This window comes from Tursiops truncatus, chromosome 16 (genome assembly GCF_011762595.2).
Source record: "Tursiops truncatus isolate mTurTru1 chromosome 16, mTurTru1.mat.Y, whole genome shotgun sequence".
Lineage (NCBI taxonomy): Eukaryota > Metazoa > Chordata > Mammalia > Artiodactyla > Delphinidae > Tursiops > Tursiops truncatus.
In genome coordinates this window covers 12417155-12438892 of record NC_047049.1, presented here as the reverse complement: position 1 = coordinate 12438892, position 21738 = coordinate 12417155, and the positions used below count along the sequence as shown (strand labels likewise).

General features: G+C 44.0%; 1 protein-coding gene across 6 annotated transcripts in view; it reads right to left on the bottom strand.

The window, feature by feature from the left end:
* FAM204A (family with sequence similarity 204 member A) overlaps positions 1 to 21738 on the bottom strand; it is a 98068-nt gene that overhangs the window by 44000 nt on the left and 32330 nt on the right. The window lies entirely within an intron of this gene.

Here is a 21738-nt window from a genome sequence, read left to right as displayed (position 1 = left end):
AACTAGAAACAAAGTCCTTCAGCCAAAGAATGGTTAAACAAATTGTTTATCCACACAATGGAACACTGCTTAGTAATGCAAAGGAACAACAGTATGTGCAAAACATTTATGAATCTCAAAATCATTATGCTGAGTAAAAGAAGCCAGAAAAAAAGAGTAAATTTTTTTTAAATACATTTATTTATTTTGGCTGCATTGGGCCTTCATTGCTGCGCACGGGCTTCTCATTGTGGTGGCTTCTCTTGTTGCGGAGCATGGACTCTAAGCGTGCAGCCTTCAGTAGTTGTGGCTCGCTGGCTTCAGTAGCTGTGGCTCACGGGCTCTAGAGCACAGGCTCAGGAGTTATGGCGCACAGGCTTAGTTGCTCTGCGGCATGTGGGATCTTCCTGAACCAGGGATCAAACCCATGTCCCCTGCATCGGCAGGCAGATTCTTAACCATTGCGCCACCAGGGAAGCCCCAAAAGAGTAAATATTGTATGATCCCATTTATATAAAATTCTAGAAAATGAAAACTAATTTCTAGTGCTAAAAAGCAAACGGGTGGTTGTTTGGGACACTAGAAGGAGGCTTGGACTGCAAATGGAGCACAAGGAATATTTGGGGTAATGGAAATGTTTCGTATCTTAATTGTGGTAGAGGTTTTACAGGCATATACTTCTGTTAAAACTAATGGATTGCACATTTTAAACGGGTGCAGTTTATTATACAGATATCACATTTCGTGAAGTTGATTTAAAAAACTAAGAGAGATTTCTGGACAAAAATGGTGGATGGAACTTATCTACTTTCATTCCTTCCACCATAATACTAAAACCCTCTTTTAAAGGCACATATCTACAAGGACAGTAAATAGAAAAAGAGTCATTAGCAACCAAGTTAATAGAAGCTGGAAACAATGAAGAAACCTGAGATGATTGGATCCTTAGGGGCTGATGAGAAAAGCCAAGACCCACTCACTGCACAAAGGGTAAGAAATTCTAATGGCTCCAGTTACCTCTAGACGTGGGGGTGAAGGGAGGCTGGAAAAGTAAGGAGGATTGATCGAAAATCTGTTTTTAAGCATTTGGCTTTTTTTGCGGTACGCGGGCCTCTCACTGTTGTGGCCTCTCCTGTTGCGGAGCACAGGCTCCAGACGCGCAGGCTCAGCGGCCATGGCTCACGGGCCCAGCCGCTCCGCGGCATGTGGGATCTTCTCGGACCGGGGCACGAACCCGTGTCCCCTGCATCGGCAGGTGGACTCTCAACCACTGCGCCACCAGGGAAGCCCAAGCATTTGGCTTTTAAGCTGATATCCTTCCCCACCCTCTCCCTGGAGAAGATGAACAGGATGTCTTGGGCCTGAGAGATATTAGACATGGTAGAGGGAGGGAAAACATATACCAGGCCAGGGTGATAAGGGAAGGTACACATGCTGGAAGTTGAGATGCCTACCCATTGACTCATTTAGGTCCCACAAAGCTGGTAGCCAAGACTTCAACCTTTAAGGAGAAAGTGGTGGCATCTATGGAGAATTTGACTGGTCTGAAAGGAAAGACCTAAAACACTGTCATTGAAATCACAGCCCAGTTAGACCATCCTACCTAGATAAGGCTGTGGTGTTTGAGCTCCCCACATGCCCTCAGAGCTTTAAATCAGCATGTCATCTCTCCACTCTTAAATATAACCAGACAACCAAGGATTATAATGCAAAAGAAGAAAACCAAACAAATGAACATAAATAAGCAATTTGGTCGAAACAGATAATTTGCAATTAGAAGTAAACCTCTGAGACCTAAGATACTGCAACCATAAAACAAAAACAGATTACTATAAAAAGGGAGATTCTGAGAATTGTAAAAAGAGCTCTAAGAATTTAAAATAGAGCAGAAATGAAACCCTCAATTGAAAACTTGGAAGATGATAATATTATCTTAAAAACAAACCTTAAAAAACAAAGAATGAAAGCAAAAGCAAAACAAGAGATTCTAGAAAGAGAGGTGGATTTTTTCTGTAAGAAAGGGAAAAAAATCAAAATATTTTAAGAAAGTTTCCCATAATTGACAAACATTAGTTGGTAAAATTGAAAGGGCCCAGGACAATGAATGAAAAAGACCTTGCAAAGACATATGAACATGAGCTTCCAGAACACAGGAGACAGAGAGAAGAGATTACAAGCTTCCAGAGAGAATGAAAAAAGAAGAAAAGAAAAAGCAGTTCACCCACAAGGAATCAAGAATCACGATGCCTTCAGATTTCTCAACAGCAATACCAGAAGAGAGAAAGTAATGGAATAAGGCCTTCAAAATTCAGGAGGAAAATTAATACCAACTTATAATTTCAAACTCAGTCTATTATTCAATTACAGGGTAGAATAAGGCAATTTCAATCAGGCAAGTTCTCAGAAAAATTTTTCTTCTCTGCACCCTTTCTTAGAAATGTCTCGAAGATGAGTGCCACCAAAACAGGAGATTAAGAAAGAGGAAGATGTTGGGCTTCCCTGGTGGCGCAGTGGTTGAGAGTCCGCCTGCCGACGCAGGGGACACAGGTTCGTGCCCTGGTCCGGGAAGATCCCACATGCCGCGGAGCAGCTGGGCCTGTGAGCCATGGCCGCTGAGCCTGCGCTTCCAGAGCCTGTGCTCCGCAACGGGAGAGGCCACAACAGTGAGAGACCCATGTATCCCCGCCCCCCCACAAAAAAAAAAAACAAGAGGAAGATGTGGAGTGCAGGTAATAAGAGCTCAACACGGGAGGGAGATGAGGGAAATTCCTAGGATGATGATGTGGGGAGATTTCAGAATGATACCTCTGGTCTGCAATTAATAGTTGTTTTTCCTATTAGGAGCTTAGAGCCCAAATGGTATCTCTTGTTTATTAAAAGATTTTTTAAAAGCCCAAAACCAAAATCCTAACCTCTGAGGCATTTTTTTTGTGCAAAATAAATTACTCAAGAGCTTATTAGAAATGCAGATTCTGTTGCCTCCATTCCAATGGGGCATCAGGAAAATGCAGTTTGACCAGTTAACTTCAGTAAAGTACAGATGGTTCATGACCACATCTGCAGAACATTTGTCTAAACAATAACACTAACAGCTGAGTAAATGTAAACATGGTTATGGCCTGCCAGTATATCTACTCTTTTCTAAATTGAGATATAATTCACATAAATGAATTTCACCATTTTAAAGTTTAGATAGAGTTCCGTGGTTTTTAGTGTATCCACAGAGTTGTACAACCATCACCACTGTCTAAATCCAGAACATTGTCATCACCCCCAAAAGAAACCCTGTATCCCTTAGCAATTACTCCCCATACCCCCCTTCCCTCCTTGGCAATTACTAATCTACTCTCTGTCTCCCTGGATTTTCCTCTTGTGACTATTTCATATGAATGGAATCATATGTGGCCTTTTGTATCTTGCTCCTTTGACTTAGCATAATGCTTTCAAGGTTCTTCTATGTTGTTGCATGTATTAGTACTTAGTTGCTTTTTATGGCTGAATAATATTCCATTGTGTGGACCTATGACCTTTTGCTTATCCATTCATCAGTTGAGGGACATGTGGGTTGTTTCCATCTTTTGGCTATTGTGAATAATGCTGCAATGAACATTAAATATTGATCTTTAGTGCCAAATTCTCTGGCTGCAAGATGTATTTATTGCCATCCTATTGTTTGGGTTATTATCCCCCTAAAATTCCCTGGTCAAAAATGCTTTATCCTTTCCTAACAAAATATTATTTAATGAGATGATTATAACAATGTATCAAAGTTCTAAAAAACCAAAAAATGACAGGGATTTGTGTTTAGATATTTTTTATAGCAATGACTTTTTTTTTTTTTTTTTTTTTTTTGCTGTATGAGGGCCTCTCACTGTTGTGGCCTCACCCGTTGAGGAGCACAGGCTCCAGACGCGCAGGCTCAGTGGCCATGGCTCACGGGCCCAGCCGCTCCGCGGCACGTGGGATCCTCCCGGACCGGGGCACGAACCCATGTCCCCTGCATTGGCAGGCGGACTCTCAACCACTGCGCCACCAGGGAAGCCCTAGCAATGACTTTTTGATTAGAAGTTGAAACCAGAGGAAAATCTCAGCTCTAATGAAATGGCTCAATAGATACCCATGATCCGGGTGGTTTACTGTAGTGATCAAATTAATAATTTTTATATTTTCTGACAAGTATAATATATATATATATAAATAAATATATATATATATTTTTTGCTGTACGTGGGCCTCTCACTGTTGTGGCCTCTCCCGTTGCGAAGCACAGGCTCCAGACACGCAGTCTCAGCGGCCATGGCTCACGGGCCCAACCGCTCCGTGGCATGTGGGATCTTCCCAGACCGGGGCACGAACCCGTGTCCCCTGCATCGGCAGGCGGACTCTCAACCACTGCGCCACCAGGGAAGCCCGACAAGTATAATATTATTCTAAAATAATTTTGCTAATGGATCATCAACTGAACCATGCTTATAAAATACTGGGTTGGCCATAAAGTGCCTTCAGTTTTGTTTTTTTTAATTTACTTATTTATTTATTTTTGGCTGCGTTGGGTCTTCGTTGCTGCATGGGGTCTTCATTGCTTCTCTAGTTGTGGCGAGCAGGGGCTACTCTTCATTGTGGTGCGTGGGCTTCTCATTGCAGTGGCTTCACTTGTTGAAGAGCATGGGCTCTAGGCACGCGGGCTTCAGTAGTTGTGGCTCACGGGCTCTAGAGCACAGAGTCAGTAGTTGTGGCACATGGGCTTAGTTGCTCCGCGGCATGTGGGATCTTCCCGCACCAGGGATCAAACCCACATCCCCTGCGCTGGCAGGCGGATTCTGAACCACTGTGCCACCAGGGAAGTCCCAATGCCTTTGGTTTTTTAAATAAAAATAAAAGACACATTCTTCGTTTTCACCAAGAACTTTATTGAATAACGTATTCACCATTTTGTTCCACTACTACCTTCTGCCATTTTTCAGGCAACTTCTTAATTCCATCTTCCCGAAACTTTTTTATCTTTTTGAGCAAAGAACTGTTCCAGGTGCCTTTTACAGTCTTCCAGGGAATTGAATTTTTTTCCATTAAGAAAATCTTGTAAAGACCGAAATAAATGGAAATCTGAAGGTGGAATGTCTGGTGAATATGGCAGATGAATCAGAACTTCCCAGCCAAGCTGTAACAGTTTTTGCCTGGTCATCAAAGAAACATGCGATCTTGTGTTATCCTGATGGAAGATTATGCGTTTTCTGTTGACTAATTCTGGGTGCTTTTTGTCGAGTGCTGCCTTCAGTTGGTCTAATTGGGAGCAGTACTTGCTGGAATTAATCGTTTGGTTTTCCAGAAGGAGCTCATAATAGAGGACTCCGTTCCAATCCCACCATATACACAACATCACCTTCTTTCACTGAAGATCGGCCTCTGGTGTAGTTGGTGATGGTTCATTTCGCTTGTCCCACGATCTCTCCCATTCCACATTATTGTACAGTATCCACTTTTCATTGTCTGTCACAATTTGTTTTAAAAACCGAAAGTTTTCATTATGTTTCAGTAGAGAATCGCATGTGGAAATACGGTCAAGAAGGTTTTCTTCGCTTAACTTCTGTGGAACCCAAACATCAAAGTGACTCACATAACCAAGCTGGTGCAGATGATTTTCAGCACTTGATTTGGATATTTTGAGTTTGTCGGCTATCTCCCGCGTGGTATAACGTTGATTGTTCTCAATTATTGTTCCGATTTGATTGCTATCGACTTCAACTGCTCTACCCGACCATGGAGCATCGTCCAGCGAGCAATCTCCAGCACAAAACTTCCCAAACCACTTTTGACACATTCGATCAGTCACAGCACCTTCTCCATACGCTGCACAAATCTCTTTTTGCATTTCGGTTGTGTTTTTACCTTTCTGGAAATAATAAAGTATAATATGCTGAAAATGTTGCTTTTTTTCTTCGGTCTTCAATATTAAAATGGCTACACAAAAATTCACCAATTCTAAGTCTTTTTTTAAATGCACGCGGATATGACAGCTGTCACATACAATCTAACAAAACCGTCTTGAATGAAGTTAGAGACAACTAAGTGCTACTAGAGCCATCTTACAGAAGAAACCGAATGAACCTTTTGGCCCAGCCCATAATCACTCAGGAGGTACCTAGAGTACATCCTTTTAAATAACTGATGATCATAAAAACATGTACGTGAGGACAGTGCGGGTTACGTTGTAGCATGGCGTTTCCCGGCGCTCTGTTGATGTTCTCCTAAAGTGTTGCGTGTCTGCATGGCACCAAAGGACAAGGAACAATCATCCTCCCAAAGAGCCCAGGAGGAGGGTGGCGAGGCTGTGAGGAGTCCAGTCGTCCTGAGATGGGAAGGGCCAGCTCCTCTGGACAGCCGGGGGCCCAGCTGCTGCATTCCTAAGCATGGTTTTCCCACCCACTACAGCCTCTTCCAGAACATTATCCCTTTGGGACAATGGGGGATCACAGCAGGTGTAAAAGCAACAAGTAAAACTTCTTCAACCATAGAGGGAAAGGCTATGACTAAGTGAAGCTCCTAAGAGTGGAAGATGGATGTGCAGAAAGGCAGAGGGCCACCAGCAATGGTCCCAGAGGCTGACCACGGCGGAGGGGGCTGCCTCAGGGAGCAGGGCCAGGCTGGGTCCAGGGGTGGCCCCTGCAGCTGGCAGACCCTGAGATCCCTGGGCCTCCACAGCAAGTGGGCTCGACCAATGTTAGTGATCGCAGGAGTGCTTGGGTCTTCAACATGCTGTGTGGGCTTATTCTACTCCTGACCTGAAGCTTCGCCCCTGACCTCCCCACTCCTGGATTTCGCTTATCCACCCCCAATCCTCTTAAGCCTCTAAGAGTGTCCCCTCCCCCTCACCAGAGGGCCTTGGGCTGTTCCCCGGTGTTCCTGCTCTCGCCTTTTCAGAGCTGAGCTCCACTCTCCTGTCCTCAGGGAAGTCTCCCAGGTCCTCCTGCATCTTGACCCAGTCACGTCCACTTATCGTGGCCTCTCCTGGAACTGAGAACTCCTTTACACCGTTTACCCCAGTTACTTTTATCTATTTGGGTGACTCCGATGACATCTTTCTCCTACACTGGACTTTAAGAGGAAAGTGACTGCAAGAGGGAAACCTACATTCTTTTCTTTTCTTTTTTTAATGTAAAGACAAATTTTCTGTTGTTGTTGTTGATACGCGGGCCTCTCACTGTTGCGGCCTCTCCCGCTGCGGAGCACAGGCTCCGGACGCGCAGGCTCAGCGGCCATGGCTCACGGGCCCAGCCGCTCCGCGGCATGTGGGATCTTCCCGGACCGGGGCACGAACCCGTGTCCCCTGCATCGGCAGGCGGACTCTCAACCACTGTGCCACCAGGGAAGCCCAAGACAAATTTTTTAGAGCAGTTTTAGGTTTACAACAAAATTGAGAAGACGGTACAGAGCTACCTCATATACCCTGCTCCCACACAGGCAGTCTCCTCCCTTATCAATATCACTCGCCAGAGTGGCACGTTCGTTACCAAGGATGAACCCATATTGTCACATCATAATCACACAAAGTCCACCGTTTACCTTAGGGTTCACTCTCGGTGTTGTACATTCAAATGGATAATGGCATATATCCGTCATTGTAACACCACACACAGTATGTTCTCTGCCCCCCAAATCCTCTGTGCTCCGCCTTTTTGTCTCGCCTCTTCCCCCACAGCCCCAGCCCTGGTAACCCTTGATCTTTTTTACTGTCTCCAAAGTCTGGCCTTTTCCAGAAGGTCATATAGTTGGAATTACATGGTGTATATACTCTTCTAGTCCAGATGGAGTTGCATTTAGAACACTAAAGGCAGCCGGGAGGAATAACAGACATCTGAAAGGGGCAGCGTGAAGCCATGTTTCTCTACTGTAGAGGAACAGTGTTGGTAGTGAGGTGGTGTTAGTAGCAACAATAAAGTAATAATAATAATAATGGTGGCTGCCATTTACCATCCATTATGTTGTTTAATTCTCATAACAGCCCTGACGAAGTAGATATTATTACCCTCACTTACAAACAAAGAACACAGGAAAGTTGCCCAAGGTCACACAACTTGTGAGCAAGAGAACCAGTCTTGGAACCTAGTTATTTGCATATTTGACTCTCCCAGGCCCTACACCCATTCTCATCTCCTTATCTTGGGTGTGTATGGAAGTGAGAAAACTAACTTTATATGTGCCGCTTTAAGTGTTTGAGCCCCAGTCCATGGAATCAGCCCATCTTCTTTCCCTGAATCCCTTCCCAGACAGGTCCCCTGAGCTAGACAGTGAACCCACTGGAATTTATAAAGAAGACCCTATGTGAATAGTGCATGGCAGGCTACCAGTAACTCTCCTAATCCTGACTTTATACCCTTTTGCTGGGTACCACCTCATCCTCTTGGAAAAGTCGCAAATGTATCTCTAAAACTTGAAGGCACATGGGTTTCTGAACAAAGACTCATACTGTCTCCTTTCAGGTACTTTTCATTTTTATGTTCCAGAAATTGTTCCTTACATAAACAGGAGGTATTTCCCTGTCTCTGCTCAGATACTGTGAGTAATATGCTTTCAGCTGTCTGCAAAGCTGATCAGAGCCAGAACTCCATTTCACCACCTCTAACAACCATTCTTTTCCGGTAGAGAAACTTGCCATAGGACAAGCTCTAGCTTGAGGTAGGTCATAGCAGAGCACTGAGAGGATTATTCAAACTGGATCAATGCAAAAATGTCTGACCTTAAGGTTTACAACGTTCAGAGATTATTGTTATGTCTCCAGTTATTTTTGGCATCGGGAAACATGAGGTCAAGTGACGAAATATTTGGGGGAAGAGGTTTCAGTCAACGGTCACTATTTTTAACATCCCACCCAAGAGTGATCTAACCTTTGCAAAAACCTTTACCTCAAATGCATTTTTATTGTTAGGTCACACTGATAATTCTCTGTTGCATTACTCTTCCTGTTTAAAAAAATAAATTAAAACAATCTAAGAAGGGAGATAATGTTTAATGGAAAAGGGCAGCAATGAGCTAATGGTTGCCTAGCAACTACTAGACATTGTTTTGCTGCTTCACTCTAGAGAAGCCAAAATAGCGGCTATAATCCTTCTCTAGCCCCCTGGACAGTGTAGGTATGAGTGACAGTTCCCTCTGGGCCCAAATCATTTTCTTCTTTGTCTTGGGCAGCAGATCATTCTTTTTTTTTAGCTTCCAAAAGGAGAAAACTCGTTGTCTAATTCTTGAGTACGCTAAAGCCTATACTTTCATCTTTGCAGAAAATCTATGCCTGAACTTCTCAGGTTCTTCCTCTGGGCAGTTTTACTTAAGTATTTTCATCCATTCCCCATTTCTCCCTTTGAGTTTCCCTGTCAATCAATTACCAACCCTGGTGAAGTATTTTTTGAGGTCAAACAAGGCACTTGACATGATTTAGTTTTAGAAAGTCTTCTCCTGTCCAGTCCTCCTTTCTGCTTCCAGGAGGGTGCTGACTGCCCAGTTTTCTAGGGCCCAGAGAAGGCTGGTAAATCTTTGACCATTGGGTATTCTCACAACTGGAGAATGGAGGGAGAGCAGAAACATAGTTATAGGAAGTATGTTAAGACTTTTCAGGATGATAAGCATGATCAGTAAGACTGAATGAACCTATTTTTACAATAACATTTCCCTGAGCTTATTCAGAACCCACAAATCTATTTTAAGGAACCCAAAATATCTGAAGTGCTTTAAGGTTTGCTCTTCTAAAACACAAGTAATTGGAAGTAGGTCTTATGTGGCCTTGACTAAAGAGATGAAATAGCCACTGTGTTATAGGTTGTCCATACTAGCTTGCTGATTTGGGACAGATAGAGGGGACGGGATTTCTTGGCCTTCTTATCTTAGTGGGCTGGGTACTCTAGAACAGGAGTTTTAAGTAGGGTCCTCTAGATAGGAAGTGTTTAGGAGATCCAAGAACCACTGGAATCATATCAGAATACAGTATATATGTTCACATGTGTCTTTTCAGAGAGAGGGTCTGTCTGTGGCCTCCAGAAGTTTAAAAGCCAGTGGCAGAGAGGAAGCTGAGGACCTTTGTCAAGAATCTTTTGGTTTCAGAAAAATATACTGAGGACATTTTAAAGCAAAAATGTCTCCAAAGGAAGGGAAAATAAGAATTTATTAATTAGCAGGTACTTCAGTTCATTCAGTCAGTCAAAATTTTTTATTGAACACCTACTCTTTGCTAGTCATTGTGAAAAGTCCTAGGGATGCAGTCATGATAAAGGAATGGTCCATTAAACCATGCTGTTGCAGCCAAGGGGACTGAATAACATTGGCTGAATATATATTATGTGCTAGAGTTTTATGTACAGTAATAAAATCTTTACAAACAACCATATAAACTTCAAATTATTATCATATTATATATGAACTCAAATTATATATGAACTGAGAGCTTTCTGACTAAAGTCAGTCCTTTATCCACCCCACCTATAGGAGCTTAATTTGGAGAATTTTGGGGGCAGAATCCAAGAATACACTGAGTTGGGGTTTGGGTAGTTGAAAAGCAGCTTCTGCCTGGAATACGGTACTGTATTGGGTCTGACTTCCCTAACGATCCAGGGAGAGGATAGAAAATGCTCTGACCATATTTTACACACAAAATTAATACAGTAATATGAGCCAATGGTAACTGAGTGCTTACTGAATGCCAGGTCTCGGGTTAAACTTTCTACGTGCGTTACCTTAATGTCCACAACAAGTTCACAAGGTAAGCATCATTACTAATGCCACTTGACAAATAAGATATTGAGGCTTAGAGAGTTCCCATAGAGAGTGAGAGTCCAGAGCCTAGACTCAAACCCATTTTACTGTCTTTCTTGTCATCTTTATACAGATATTTAACCTCTTTGGGTCATTAGGAAGCTCTTTGAAGGCTGAAGTCACCAGTTATATTTTTGTTTCTTCCAGAAATTTGGCACATGTGGGGAGTAATAACAGTAATACTAACGCACACCCAAACATTCATGCAAGTATCATCAAGAACTATGAAGGGGCTGAGATTTCGCCCTACTTAAAGTCAGCAAGTCAGCCTGCCACTGTTTCATGGATGCTGGTAGAGGATACTGGACTCCTGGATCAGAGACAAAGGACAATTTATTACTCACAAGCAGTAGCCATTGTCTCAGCACTTTTTGCACTGATTCCAATAGTGCGATACTAAGAGGGCCAGATGACACCTGCTCCAGATCTTTATAATGGGAACAGGCATGGCTGCCTTAGCTCCAAAGGAAGACGTTCTTTATCATACTGGACAGTAAGCATGGCCACTCTTTGATCCAGAGGGAGACACTATCTCAATCTTCCAAGGCTGTTTATACACAAACATCCTTGCAAAGATAGCCTGCAACAAAAGGGTAGCTCCGCCTTGCTTGCAAGATGTGGGTAATGCAAGAAACCCCAGAGAACTGTCTCCCCATGAGGATATTACTTGCTATGTACCCGGATCTGAGCACTTTCATATTCATCAATTCCTTTCATCCTCACAGGTCTGTCACATAGGTACTATTAGTAGCTCCATTGTTCAGTAGGAGAACCAAGATACAGAGACGTTGAGTGACCTGCTTGAAGGTGACACAGTTCACAGTGGTAGTGCTGGCATTTGAATCTGGGCTGCTCCAGAGTCCAGGGTGTAACCGCTTCACCGTTTTAACGTTTGCTGGTATCAGCAACACCTGCTCTGGACACTGTCTTTTTCTCCATAGCTTCTCACCACACGAGAGCACAGTGGTTCTCAAACTGAGTGTACATGAGAGTCACCTGCAGGGTTTGTTATACCAATTTCTGATTCGGGTCTGGCCTGGAACTTGAAAACATGCATTTCTCCATCTCCCAGGTGCTGCTGGTCCAGGATCTCACCTTGGGAACCACTGTGATGTTGTCTAGTTTGTTTATGATCTGTCTTTCCCACTAAAATATGGGCTCCATGAAGCTCAGGATTCTCCTGTTTTGCTCACTGCCGTATCCTCAGTGCTTACAATTGTACCTGGAGCATAACAAGCCCTCAACACATATTTACTGAAAGACTCAGGAAAGCAAATGCAGGGAAGTCCATTTCTTCCGGATTCTGTCATTTGACCGTAACTGTGGAAAACACTCTAGTGCCATCCAGGAGCAGTCAGTGTTTCCCACCACGAGACTCGAAGGAAAGGAGCCACGACAGGACCTGAAGCGGGCGGCGTGCTCCTGATGCAGCGAGGCCACTTACAAGGCTTCTGATCTCGAGAATTGTTGGAGCCACTTCTAGTAATATGTGAATTTCATAAAAATGTCTTCCAAGCTGCAGAGGAACATCTGAGAACGTTAATTAAGCCTTCCGCCATGGGGAATGGAACTTTTATGCACACGGACTTTAGATTTTCTCCTTTTCTTTTCTTTTTGAGCACTGCTGGTAAGGAAGCGAGTCCCAAGTGAGGATTCCAATTGAGTTCTTTGACACGGAACTTTTCTTTTTCTGTTCCTTTTTCTTTGTTAATGAATATGGTTTATGAGTAGAGCCAGGCTTTTGGGGAATATGAGCATTTATATTAATGGAATTAGACTCAGTAATTTTTTTTTTTTTTTTTTTTTTTTTCGGTATGCGGGCCTCTCACTGTTGTGGCCTCTCCTGTTGCGGAGCACAGGCTCCGGATGCGCAGGCTCAGTGGCCACAGCTCACAGGCCCACCTGCTCCGCGGCATGTGGGATCTTCCCAGACGGGGGCACGAACCCATGTCCCCTGCATTGGCAGGCGGACTCTCAACCACTGCGCCACCAGGGAAGCCCAGACTCAGTATTTATACTGAGGTATCCCTCCCTCCCTATGGTTTATGATAAGACGTGCAAGTTTCACTGGCTTGTTTTTGTCTTTCCCATCCCAGCTTACCTGTGTAGAACGGAGGTGCTACTCCAAGACAACAATCCTTCAGAATTAATGTGCATTAATCACAGAGGAGCTTATTAAAATGCAGAATCCCAGGCCCCACCCCCAGAGAGGGACCCTGGAGTTCACATTTTTAACAAGTGATTCTTCTGCTTGCTGGTAGTGCATGGATCACACTTTAAGAATCACTGGGGCTTCCCTGGTGGCGCAGCGGTTGAGAGTCCGCCTGCCGATGCAGGGGACGCAGGTTCGTGCCCCGGTCCGGGAAGATCCCACATGCCGCGGAGCGGCTGGGCCCGTGAGCCATGGCCGCTGGGCCTGTGCATCCGGAGCCTGTGCTCCGTCCGCAACGGGAGAGGCCACAACAGTGAGAGGCCCGCGTACCACAAAAGAAAAAGAAGAATCACTGGAAGAGGAATAAAGAGCAAAGGCCTGGCCTAAGCCCCAATCCCAGCTCTTGCATGCTAGAGAGAGGCACAGACTGAGAGTTCTCTCTTAGCCTCCCGGCATCGCAGTTTCCTCATCTATAAAAAAGTATAATATGTATTGGCTTCCTTAGAGGGATGCTCCCCAGAGTATGGAACGTGTAATGAAAACATTTTAGCTTTTCAACCGGCAAGACTTTTATATGATGTATGTAGAATTAAGGTGTTTCTTTGAGGCAGGAGCATATACAGTACTGATTCTCAGCATGTTTAAAAGTTTTTTTCAGTAGAACAATACGATAGTTCCAAGGCTTATATTCTCAATGAGTCATGAATATTTAATACGGACATCAAGACAAGACTTCAAATGGTTCAACTGGAAGGACCAGGTATGTATATATTCACCCATCCACCCATCCATCCATCCACCATCTTTCCATTCACATAAAATGTTGGCCTGTAATCCTGCGCCAGTCTAGCTGCATTAGAATCACTGGAGACCTTGAAAATCAAACAAAAACAGTTCCAAACCACATGCTCAGAGATCCAGTAGGTCTGGGTTGAACTCAGAAATCTACATAAGCGTTCAGAGAATGTGATTTCCACACCCTGGGGGGAGATACCAAGGAAAACTTGAGAGAATGAGGATATAAGATGAGCCTCAAATAAAGGATGGATCTGGCTAGACAGGGGGAGGGGAGGGGCTCAGCACAAACACAGAGGGGGAAAGCACAGAGGCTCTTCCCAGACAGGGTTCCCGGAAGCAAAAGCAGTGTTAGATAGTCTAAAATGTTACCATTCTAGGTGTTGTACAGTTAGGTTTGTGTTTCCCAGAGCGTTAAATACACGGATTCATTCACGTGGACTGTTAATAAGTGGTAGGTGGAAAAGAAGAAAGATCACATTGTTAAACAAATTTGAGAAGCTTGTGATGAACAGCAGCGGGAGGTTACTGACCTCTCAGAGGCCCTGATGTGCTGACGATGTGCACCGTCAAGGTCACAGTGGTGCTAACATGCAGTGTTTCCCAAATGTATTTAACCACAGAAACCTGTTCTTCTTAATGGACCAAGATTCCACGGAACTTACTACGGGAGCTCCTCCTCTCTATATCTGTATGTATCAATATATGTACATACATTTATCTATATATTGGTATTTAAGCACATATCTTTTTTTTTGCGGTATGCGGGCCTCTCACTGTTGTGTCCTCTCCCGCTGTGGAGCACAGGCTCTGGACGCACAGGCTCGGCGGCCGTGGCTCACGGGCCCAGCCGCTCTGCGGCATGTGGGATCTTCCCGGACCGGGGCACGAACCCGTGTCCCCTGCATCGGCAGGCGGACTCTCAACCACTGCGCCACCAGGGAAGCCCTAAGCACATGTCTTATAGTAGTAGATGGTTTCAATTTCTACCGTGTACTCACAGTTGCAGGCGCTCACGAGTTTTTTAAATCTTTAAGCAGCTCAGTTTTCATACTATCTCAGGGAGGGTTATTAAGGGGTTTCACTTATTATTGGAATCAATAATCACAACACCTATGATTTCAAATCCAGCAGGCTTCTACCCAGCACTATCAGGCGTCTCTATTTCTCATGTAATCAAGACACCAGGCAAGGTGGGGATTACGTAAACCCTTCTGACCTCAAGTTTACCACCCCACACCGTTTGTCCAAAGAATCTCCCCCGGATAGAGCTGGGCCCAACTGCCATGACGACGACTGTCTGTCCTGTCCCGCACACGCATCCACACTCCCCGCATCTCCCTTTACTGGGTGGGCCTATCCATCCCCCAGCTGCTGCTTCAGCTGCTACCAGTGCCCGGCTGTCCCTCTTTGAGAGAACTGCCCTCCACTGAGGGAGGCCGCTTTGCCCAGGGAAGTGACGCCCCAGGGAAGGCCCACAGCCATTGGCCAACTGGGATAAGGGCAGGAGAGGCTGTCTCCTTTGCCATAAGGCGCCAAGGCTTAACCAGCTCTTTCCCTTCCTCATCGGGTTCACTCTCTCCCTTACAGGTTTTTCCAGACATGCACACCTTTATACATCACTTTCAGAAGACATCTGAGACGTTGCTTCTTAGAAACCTGATCTGAGGTGGCAATCATTGTGATCCAGATTTAAATCTCTGATTTGGCCAAGATGACCAGGGCCTTCTGAAGCCGCTGTCATCTTACTCGACGGCTCAGCAGTGTTTGTTGCTGTTGACACACCACCTTTCAAATAAGCCTCTTTCCTGTCTTCTGCAACAACCTTCTCTTCTGACCTTCCGGAAGGAAGTTCCACATGAACCTTGCCACAGTGAGTCTAAGTATCACCAGCATTGCTAAAAATGACCTATTACTAAATGTCTGATTTCACACGACGAAATACGACTAAATTACTAAATACGACCTACATTTCCTGCTCTCTGCTACCTGCCTCACTCATCCCACATCACCGTCCATAGGCACCCAACCCTCCCGCACCCCTGTGCAAAGAGTCAGCAAGTCTCGTCAAGTCTTCCCCCGAACACGCCCGACATTCATGCTCTCCCCTCAATTCCCACAGCCTTGGTTTAGGTTCTCATCAGTTCTTCCCTGGGCTATTGAAATACCCTAACTGACCTATCTTCAGGTTTGCCTCCCAACCCATTTCTCATCATGCAAACATGCATTTCTTGCTTGCTTAATATGAGTTGATGTGTCCTCACTCCCTAGAGACACAAGTCCAAACTCCCCCACGCGTCTCACTGTCTGTGCGCAGGGGGGCTCCAGCCACCCTCTCCAGCACCATGGTTCTCCGGCTCGGCCTCCAAACTCCCACGCTACCCCACTGCTAAACTCCTCGCTGCACCTCCAACGTGCCATGCTGCTCCTCCTGCCTGGGATGATCTTGCTTCAACTGGTCTCCTGTATGAAGTCCCAGTTTTATCCTTTTCGACCTAAACTAAGCATCGCCTCTGCCATGACCTCGACTGACTTTCCACGGGTGGCAACTACATTCTCATCTGAGTCTTGTTGAAATGTGATTCTACTTCAGCACTTACCATACATTGTGGGAGATGCTCGGGACCTCTACCATGCGCCTTGCCTGGCAATCTGAGCGGCTATTTTGATCAGCTCTGTGAACACATCCAAGTAAAATGCTTACATCAAACCACAAATAGCAGTTTGTGGTATTCAACATCATGCCTCAGTAACACCTGGCTACTACAAGTCAAGGTCACATGCAATGGTCACACGTGGCAGACACTGCTAGCTCTTTACTAAATGTATTTCCTCCCCTTCCTGGGAAACAGTATACGTTTCCCAGCCTCCCTCGCAGTTAGGTGAAGTAATGAGGTTCTAGCTGGTACAAAGTGAGCAGAAGTAATGTATTCCCCTTCCAGGCCAGGCCCATCACCTCCCCTGACTGCTATTCTATGGTTACTTCCCTTCCAGTTGACTGGGATGGTGACCCCCCAGGGTTGCTAGGAAGAGAAAGTCAGAGAGCTGCTGTCAGCCTGGATCTCTGAGTGAGTGCACGGAGCAGAGCCCCCCGGTGACAGGAACATCCTCCTTTGTCCCTTGAGCAGGAAATAAAGTGCTATTGTGTTTGAGTCATTGTAGTTTGGGGACATATTTCTTGTAGTAGTTAACATTTCCCTAACATGGGCAGGCACTGTGACACAGCCATTGGAGTATAAAGGACGTGTTGGTACAGCCTAAGAAAAACTTTAAGCTTAAAATTAGGGAGTATTGTGCAAAACAGTTGCATTCACCCCCTAGTCTCACCCCATCGGTGACCCTCACCTCTGCATGAATCTAAGAAATAAGGTGAAAGTCAGGGTGTCAATCCCACTCACTGTGAGGTGAGTGCTAAGCTAGTGAGTGACCGTAAGCAGCTGCTCAGCAGACTTCACACCCTGGAGAGAACGTATACCCACAGAGCTAAAAATTTTACGTCTAAGTTATTTAATTTATTACATGTAGATTCCTCCTTTGTGTTAACAGCCTACCTAAAAATCAAGTTGTCCAACACACGCTTTATATATGCTTCCCAATCACACTGTGCTTATTCATTTTTGCATCAGCACGAGTTAGTGTCTAACATTCAGTGAATGTCTCTCAGATATCAAGTAGGGAGGAAATCAAAGAAACGCAAGGCTTGTTTCACTACTCCTTGTGACATTCATAATTACTTCTAGTATCACTCACAAATGAAAACACTTTTTATTCTGGGCAGTCATAATTAGATACTATCCATCAAAAAATAAAACGTTTATAGCTGAGGCATATGCAGCCTGAAGATGAAGTGATATATTAACTTCTTGATCAAATGTCAGAACTTACAGATGAATATGAAACAGACATCAATAATTACAGCTTGTACCGCAGATGTTGGTTTCTAAACCTTTCAGTTCAATGAACAAGTAATAACTGGACAGACACACCTTTCAGATATTAGAAGTGGGAAAAGATTACCTCATTCCATACCCGTCACATAGCTGGCCCCCTGCAGCAATTCAGCAAGAGGCAGCCCATGAGCCCCGGAGGAGATGTGGGCTGGGCCTTCTAGAATGACACCAGTAAGGACACAGGAGGAACCCCAGGCAGGAGCACCCAGGAGCCAAGGCTTCTCTTGGACACTACCCTCCGTTCCCATCTCAGTCCCTTTTATTCTGTGTTTCCTTAAGAAACCTGGTCTGGATATAAAAGGCATGTACCAAAATTCAATTTTTTTCTAAATTTCCTCCTACTTGGAAAATTCTTATGTTTTACTTGAATCTACAAAGGGAGTTACTAATATTAATAAAAAGATAATTATCCCTCAGCTAATTCTTGATTTTACAAGCATATCTAAAAACCCAGCGTATCACATGGCACTTAATAGATAGTCCCACCAAAGGCCTGTAGTTGTGTTCCAGGGATCATGGTCACAAGAGCTAGCGTGGCACCACTGCCATATCTGAAGAAATTTTAGCAAAATGAACACATATCTCCAGAATACTCACAGGAGACTAGGAGGAGATGCTGTTGAAGAAACTGCACACTTCATTTTAACACGAGAGCACAACAGTCTGACTCCTTCCTAAGTTTCTTCATGGCATCTAGATCTTTTACATGCTGCCATGTTCTCGACTGGAGTTGAGAATCCCTTTCCCAGTATGTCTTCGTGCTGATTACAGCTACAACACTGAATGTGTGTGCGCGCGTGTGTCGTGTGTCTTTTAAGGTGAGTAACGTGGAGGGAGGACAAGATAATAAAAACTAAAGAATGCAGCTCTGCTCATTTTAACAAAGTCTACAGAGCACCCCAACCTCAAAAATGGAAAAATGGATCCCATTGTCTCAGTATGCTACTAAGGTCAAGGATAAATAAATTGATAAAAGAATCTTTTGATAGTTCATTGAAATTTACTCCATGTAGAGTCTACTTTCTAGCAGAAAGTCTCTCACTAATTTAAATCTGAAAACCTAGAAAGATGCTCTGATTATTTCATAATCAAAATTAATTCCTTGGAATGCATGCCCTGGGTTTATAACGACTTAGACTTTTCAAAGCATTTTCAGATCCATTACCATGTTAGAAAGCACTGATACCACAAACACCAATCTACATTTGGTCTTGGAAAAAGATTTTCGTGTGCATATTTTGTCCAAATATTACTATTTGTTTCATGAAAGTCAAGGCTAAGACTTTACTAGAGTGTAAATTTTAAGCCAATGAATAAACAGTTGGCTTCAAAAAACATTAAACTGACATGCAAAGCATTTGTTGCTCTGCCAGATTCTAAAAATAAAAGCGACGTCTGCCAACGTGGAAGAACTTGAGTATTTTGGTTGGTTCTGAATTTGACTACCGGGTTTCACTAAGTTCATTTTCCAAAATGGGGCCTGACGTTAATGTTATACTCTTGTTTCCTCACACATTACCTCTTAAAACAAACTACTCACAACTGGCATCTTATTTAAATATTAACCTCATATATTTTTTATAGTGTAGCAGGACATACTTTTCTAAAAATGTGGTATCTTTACCTGACAAACGAAAATTTGAACATTTGAAAATCAACCTTCATATTTTAAAAGTTAAGTTCAAACTTGTCTTACCGAAGAATAAGCTAAGTTATTAAAATATTTAGATAACATTTTAGACAACAGGTATCAGGGAAATCAGGAGATTTTAAAGGTGCGGTTTTAAGCTGTTAGTCAAGTTCAGGTAACATTTTATTCCTGTCCTTGGCCTGCTCCTCCCTCAGCTGTCTCTCTAAAAAACAATAAGCACGTTTAAAATATGGAGTTTTGAGATTTATGATCAGTCGCAAAAACCTGCTTAACTACTGATTTGCAGTTTTGGCCAAGGTTTTTAAGTCTGTCATCAGAACTAATTACAGCAAACCTGAGATTATATATTCAAACTCTTCTTTTGGTGAAAGAATAGAATGTTCTGCTGAAAATCAGAAACACCCTGAGGGCTCCCAAAGAAGAATGCACTATCAACTTTAATTCTCAGAACCAGTGCTGCAAAGCTCAAAATTACTGTTCTTTAGAAAGGTGTTTTAGCCTGAAGCACTCAAACAGTAAACTGCAGTTACACTAATGCCACACCCATGGCCTGAAACATATTAATCTCAGTTAACAATACCTGACATTTACATCACTAATCTAACTCAGTCATTCTGGTGGTAGTAAAGGTACATGTTAAAGCTTCGGGAACTGAAGTTATTACTGATCCAAAAAGAATCTTTATTTCACTGTGACCAGACGGAAAGGACAAATGACTACACTTTGGGGGCAACCTGGGTTTTCTAAGAATAATGTCCCCATTTTAATGCTTTAATGAGTAAAATGTCTAATTCAAATTAAAACAGATTAAAAGTAAAGTGTTCCCAAATGACATGCCAGCAGGGTTAACCCAAGAAAACCAGTCCCTTCCTCTCCCTCAAACCCTCTTCCCATCCCACCCCCTCCTCGGCTGCACTGTTTTAGAGCCTTTCAAAACCCAGGCCCCGAAGAGGGGGGCCTTAGGCGTCATGGCTCCTCTTATCAAATGAATCCCCTGCTACCTGATTCCACCATAATGCCATCTACTCAGGGAAAAAGCTCCCATCTACGTGGGACCTCTGAGTGCGGGAAGTGGGCAACCTCTGGCCCCAGAGCAGGCGGAAGAAGAAGGGTCAGGGGAACTCTGGGTTCAGGGGCTCCCAAATCAGACCCTAAGGGAGGCCACTCCGGCAAGGCCTCAGCACAAGCGGAGTGGGGATGTGCCTGCAGGGGTCACTCACTGCTCTAAGGAAGTGGATCCAGGGGGAAAGGGGGCAGAGACTGCAGGGAGGTGCCTGTGCTGGGGCCCTATGCATGAGAATACTCATACTACCTGCCTGCTCAAAGCGAACATTTTTCATGTTTCAGACAAAACCACTGGATTGTGTAGCGGATATTTCCCCCATGAAGGATTTTTTCAGAGGAAAATTTCCTATACTCTAAGTCTGTATTCACCTATAAGGAGTTTGAAATAAGATGCTGTAGCTAAGCAGGGTATGATCATATCCACAGAACCCAACAGGGAATATTAAATCATAAAATGTTAGATTTTCCAATATTTAGTCTCTCTCTCCATTATGAATTCTATAAGAAGGTACACAATCTCTTAAAATCTTGCTTTCTCTATTATACTGGCTTTTGTCACCTAAGTGGAAGCAAGATACTATTTTTGTTCTCGTAAATAGCAATTAGTTGCTCACTTATTCCAGAACACAGAAAAATAAAATATGTCACCCCAAATAAGTAAAATTTGATTAACTGTTTGTAAGTAAATAAAAAAATATGCCACCACAAATAAGTAAAATTTGATTACTGTTTGCCGATTCAGGGGACGCGGGTTCGTGCCCCGGTCCGGGAAGATCCCACATGCTGCGGAGCGGCTGGGCCCGTGAGCCATGGCCGCTGAGCCTGCGCATCCAGAGCCTGTGCTCCGCGACGGGAGAGGCCACAGCAGTGAGAAGCCCGCGTACCACAAAGAAAAATAGAATAAAATAAAACAAAAATAACAAAATACTACTACTAGTAATATCATCATGACTCATTTTCTATGTTCCTGAAATTATATTATCAACCTAGAGAGTTTGTGTCGGACAGCAGACACCTCTGATGAAGGCTGAAGAAGGGAAGAGACCTGATGAAAGCCACAATAAGCAGTCCTTCACCTCCACTGGGCACCAAGAGGAGGTGCCAAAATACCTAGGCCTACCCCCAAATCACAACATCCAGCTGTGGTCTTGTCCATCAGCTTGTGACAATTTCTCAAAGCCCCTTCTAGTTCAGACTACGAAACACACTTTCAGTGAAAACCACTTCCCAGGGCACCAATCCCCGTTATCCTCATTCACTCACTCAGTCTCTCCAGGAGTGATGGGGAAGAGGAGAAAAAATAATCAAACCATGTTTGTTCTTAGAAGGTTCAGAGTTACACTGTCTTG